Source organism: Lytechinus variegatus, chromosome 1, assembly GCF_018143015.1.
Source record: "Lytechinus variegatus isolate NC3 chromosome 1, Lvar_3.0, whole genome shotgun sequence".
Taxonomy (NCBI): domain Eukaryota; kingdom Metazoa; phylum Echinodermata; class Echinoidea; order Temnopleuroida; family Toxopneustidae; genus Lytechinus; species Lytechinus variegatus.
The window spans coordinates 85,918,745-85,924,744 of NC_054740.1; positions in this window are offsets into that span (position 1 = coordinate 85,918,745).

Below are 6,000 nucleotides of genomic sequence, written 5' to 3' on the forward strand. Positions count from 1 at the left end.
TATTGAGGTATATCAATAAGGTCATTTCTACCTGTGCTTTGTTGATATGTTTATCAAGTTCTATCACTTCACAGTTCCTCTGTTTTGTGAATAGTTTGCGTAATACTGTCAGTGTGTTTATGCATGGTGGAATAGTGGCGAGATGATTCTCTACATGGTTGAGTTCAGGTGCTCAGCCGGGCACCCTTCCTTTTCAAAGAAGATCGATGTACATCACAAAGATCACTCTGTAATTCTATCTCAGGAAGGCTACCAGCAGTTTTGTCTCTGTCATAAGTAACTTATAGCAGCCATTTAGCAACAAGCTTGGTAAAGTGGATTGCCACATTAACCTGAATGGGATTGTGTGCTTCAAATAACGAAGGAATCACAACAACTTGAGAAAGTCATTTTACTTTTATCTGTTCCACCGCAGCAGAACATCAAATTGTCTGTATCGTTTGAGAGGAACGTTTTGATATAGATATTAGAAGTGCATGTGAACTTTATGAATATTGTGATGAAGGAGAAATATGACTTTTCTAGGCTCCATGCATACCACAGCAAAATGAGGCGATAGTCTCTGCTTGGCAGCGCGTTTTCCGAATGGGGTCATAAATTGAGAAATCACCTTTTAGATTTTCATGAAGAGGCTGACCAATTTGCAAAAAGGTCTTTAATGCATCAACGTACTCTGAGTCTGTTTTGTATGTTATTGTTTAAGTCTTCCAAAGGTTATATGCAGAGCTATACAAATATTTGGAGCGTTCATTTAAACAGAAATGTTTTATGGACAGCGTCATTTCTATGTTTGATGTTCGTCTATGGAATCATACGCAGTCTTCCTCCTGTCATGTGGGCAAAGTGAGGAACATGCCGGTGTGTGCCATCTTAGTATGAAACATGTGAATTCATTTTGATTTTGAAATAATAGCGCTATCTTTGTCAATGCCTTCATAAATGCATTATATGAGAAAGGAAGTAAACTAAGCTATTTGCTTCAATGACTGGTTATGATACAGTGGAGAAAACAGTGAAAGAATTCAGCCTGAAGTTCTAAACAGATATTGGAGGGACATGTCATTGCAAAGATTTCAAATTAACTTCTGATGCATTCCTTTGTGAATATATGCACAAAGTGTATCATCCTATCTGGATTTCTGGGAACAAAAGTACAACTGGCAAGTAACTAGTAAAAATAAAAACATTAATACCACCTGTTCTTCCAACCGTTTCATTCTAAAGCAATATAAAAGTTATAGTACGTCATCTTATACATTCCTGCTGGCTGTGGAGCTATACGTAATGAAGTTGCATGCAGCCATTTCCCAGAGCCCTCGAACCTAAGGTACCAGCACCTGATAAATAAGATATCCGATACCTACAAACTATTGATTTGTTACCTTGGGAACAACTGAAAGTATCACTTGGCTAGACTTTGAGTGATACCACTTAACTGAAGTGAGTTTAGCTGGTGACCATTTGTTAGGTTATTGACCCTACTGGACCCACTGCCTTCCCAGGAGTGATGGGGGATCAGAACCAGTATGACTCCTATGGGTCACTTCCAGGAGAGTATTCATCAGAGGACGACGGTAGTGACAAGGTAATTGAACTTAACCCATTGGCTACTGAATTCCGTGGTTCCCATGCGTTTTGTATAGGGACCGTCTGGTTTCTAGTTGGCAATGGAGTTAGAACAACTTATTGATCTCTACTTATTTTACAATGAAAGCCTGTATAAAATTTTGGTAGATTCAGTTATTCTATTAAGAGTGGGATGAAATAAATCATGTTAAAAAGGATAGGATCAAATTCTGGTTTAAGTGGGTTAAGCTTACAATGGAAATGCTGGGTGTTAATACAAATTTTGGTCATAAGATGAAATAGTTTACATGTTGTGTTTGGTAAAAGCTGGGAATTGGTAAACATTGCAGGATACAATATTTGTATATAGTTTTCTGATATGCAATAAGAAAATCTGTAGGATGAATATTTGAAGGATTGTAATGACGAAAAATAGTGAGGCCTACTTTATTGGGAAAGAGAGAAAACTCTTTTTGTATGAGACAAATTCCAATTTTTACTGAGGATCAAGCATTGAAAAAATGATAAAACAGTCACTACCATCAATTAACCTTTGAATGTAAGAATAACCCTTTTCATATAATATTGAAAAGTTACCAAAACTTTACACAGGCTTTACACGGAATAATAATGATGTGGTAATAGCCACATTTACAAACTTTGGAATTGCAGTAGCACATAATCTATTTTTTTACAACAGGTTGCTTCCATTCATTGATCATTGAAAGAGAAAGATATGAAAATCATAAAATAGATCTGTATCAGTGACTGCTGGGATTGTATGCTTGCACGGTCCATGGTTCAGGCGTATGATTGCCGTGTACTGTAAACAAGCAAAGTGATTTTTGAACATGCACTAATTGATTTGTATTTCTGGTTGTGCTATGTTTGCATGGGAGAGCTAGTTTAAAGCAGTGTATGGGGAAATAGTAGAATAAGACACAGGAAATATGGAGAGAGAGAGAAACGGAAGGAGAAAGGTAGTAGACAGACATAACCTACACATTGTCATTAAAAGTGAGGAAGAGAGAGAGGGATAGATAGACGGAAACAAACAAAAAGACAGAAAAACAACCCAAAATTACTTATAAGGAGAAAAGTGCATTTGGCATATCTTGGAGGCATAGGAGGGGGTGGGGGATCAGGGGCAAGGATCAAGTAAAGCAACCCCATTTCTCTCTCCCTCTCTTTCTTTTCTTTGGGGGGGGGGGATGAAACTTGTAAGGGGGACAGACAATTCGCCACATATGTTACTGGTATAGTGAATGAAAAGCAAGCATTATTCATAGTGCATTTTGGATGAGATCTGCACAAAGTATGCAAAATAAATTTAAGAGCATGTGGTGACTTACTTGTACAGAACACAATTGTATCGTATTCCTGGAATGAAAGTTTACTACTGACTTCATAAAGTGCACTACATTGGGGTAAAAAGGACATGCAGGCATATAAATGGTATGAAGAAACTTGTTATAAAAGAACTGATGGTGAAGTTGAGCAATCTTATGGACTTTTCAGTCTATTTGTATTGGATGTGAGGAGAGGTTGTGGTATCTTTGGGATATTCCACAAAGTTTGTGTTATGAATGATTGCTTGAAATATGTGACAGGTTCACAAGACCCATAAAGAGGCATCCATAAAACTATTTTTTTAGGAGACAGAGGACATATTTATCAGACATGTTTAGATTATCTTTATCAACAAAATAATATATAAGTGAAATGTTATATGATATACACTCTTGACACATCATGGCCCAAACATTGGACCATGCCCACAACAAGACTTTTATCATGATAAATGATTAAGATGTGTAGACTTGAGTAGAATGATTCACTGATTTTGCTCATCAGTTATGTTGATTTAGATATTTTTTGCACTTAGACAACTATGTATCATGTCCGAATAGACGTACAAGAATTTCAAAGCTGAAAGCTGAATGACAGAAGTTTGAACACGTAAAGTTTGCAATACATGACCATGCCTAAACCCACATTCATTTTGTGCAGTAAAGTGATACTCAAACATTTGCATGACATATATTGAGGGATGTATATTTGCCTCCCAAGTAGTAATTGTGTTTGAGCTTTACTCAGATCTATCTGGAGAATAGAGAATATTAGATATTGTTCTTTATTACATTGGTATATTAATATGGAAAGGAATATAGTACAGAAATGCTGTATATTTCCATTAGAATCTAAACAAGTTAGTTTTGAATAAGTTGATTTCATCAATGTTTAAAGGTCAAGTCCACCCCAACAAAAACTTGATTTGAATAAAAAAAGGAAAATCTAACAAGCATTACACTGAAAATTTCATCAAAATCGGATGTAAAATAAAAAAGTTATGGCATTTTAAAGTTTCGCTTATTTTCAACAAAATAGTTATATGAACGAGCCAGTTACATCCAAATGAGAAAGTTGATGACATCACTCACTCACTATTTCTTTTGTATTTTATTATATAAAATATGAAATTTATTTTATTTTATCGTCATGTGAAATGAAGTTTCATTCCTCCCTGAACACGTGGAATTCCATTATTTTAACATTTTGTGCTTCAGGCAATGAGGTCCTAATCATCAAATTCGTAAAAATTGAAATATTGTATAATTCAAACAATAAAAAACAAAAGAAATAGTGTGAGTCATCCACTCTCTCATTTGGATGTAACTGGCTCATTCATATAACTATTTTGTTGAAAATAAGCGAAATTTTGAAATGTAATAACTTTCTTATTTTACATCCGATTTTGATGAAATTTTCAGCATTGTGCTTGTCTGATTTTTCTCTATTGATTTAAATCAACATTTTTCTGAGGTGGACCTGACCTTTAATTAGTTGTACTATTGTAATTTTTCTCCATCAGTTGTTTTTGTATTCTACAAGGTTTCTAGGTATTTCTGTTTTGTTTATTATATTATACTACTTCTACTACTGTTGCTGCTGCTGCTACTACTACTACTACTACTACTACTACTACTACTACTACTACTACTACTACTACTACTACTACTACTACTACTACTACTACTACTACTACTACTACTACTACTACTACTACTACTACTACTGTTGCTGCTGCTGCTGCTACCATTACTACTACTTCTACTACTACTACTACTACTACTACTACTACTACTACTACTTCTACTACTTCTACTTCTACTACTACTACTACTACTACTACTACTACTTCTACTACTGTTGCTGCTGCTGCTGCTACCACTACTACTACTTCTACTACTACTACTACTACTACTACTACTACTACTACTACTACTACTACTACTACTACTACTACTACTTCTACTTCTACTACTACTACTACTACTACTACTACTGTTGCTGCTATACTGCTGCTGCTGTTATTACTTCTGGTAGTGGTGATAGCAGTGGTTGTAGTTGAAGCAGTGATATAGTGTCATTAAAATGTCTCCTAAATGCTAAGTTTTAACAGTGAAAGTAAATTTTGAATCATTATGATTAATTTGAGAACGTTCCAATCAAGCTCAAGTTCTAAAGAGGTAAACTGTTTTTTTTTCTTTTAACAGTTATTTTCCATTCAATTGCAAATTTTCAAAAGCAGACTGTTGTTGAAATTTGAAAGTATAAATTAAGTTTCTATACTTGAAATGTATTCGTCCTTTGCAAAATCAAGTAGACATTGACAATCAATTATAAATAAATTCCTTGCAAGATTATCATATTAGGTCATATTTTTCAGAAAGTGTTTGCACAAATCACACTTGTTTTGATCGAAGTATTCAATGATACTACACCACATCCCTTTTCAGATGTCATGGCTACTATATTGATTTCATAATAAGATTTAGCACTTATCCCATATTAGCATAATCTTGTTGGGAAGCTTACATTGAAACCATTGAAGCGTATTGAACGCGTATGAGGCTTGAGTGCATTACATAAAAATAGATTTCTTAAAATGTTTCAATATAACATATTAGCAATTTAAAGATAAATCTGAATATAAGTTCAAGAAAAATTACAAAATATTATATTAAGTTGTGATACTACTTCTAATGAATGAGAAATAATACTATTTTTTTAAATGATAAAATGTTGTAAGTCCTCAATGCATGAGGCAAATAAACATAGTAATGCAAAAATAATCATCAATGTATAGGCTTCAAGATTGAATGAGGGTTAACTGATGTTGCAGTCTAAACAATGAGACCAAATCCAATTGTATACCATTGACACATCGTTATAGTTTTGAACTGTCTGGAGTTTGTTTCGTCGAGATGACTGCACATGACATACCAAAATAATAAAGTAACAACATTCAAATAATAATATTGTAAATCAATTGGGAGGCATTGTAATCACAGATATGTGTTTAACTTACAATCAATTAGATTGATGTCTAATTCAAATGATTTTCTTAGAATTTGCTTAGATTGAATTTGC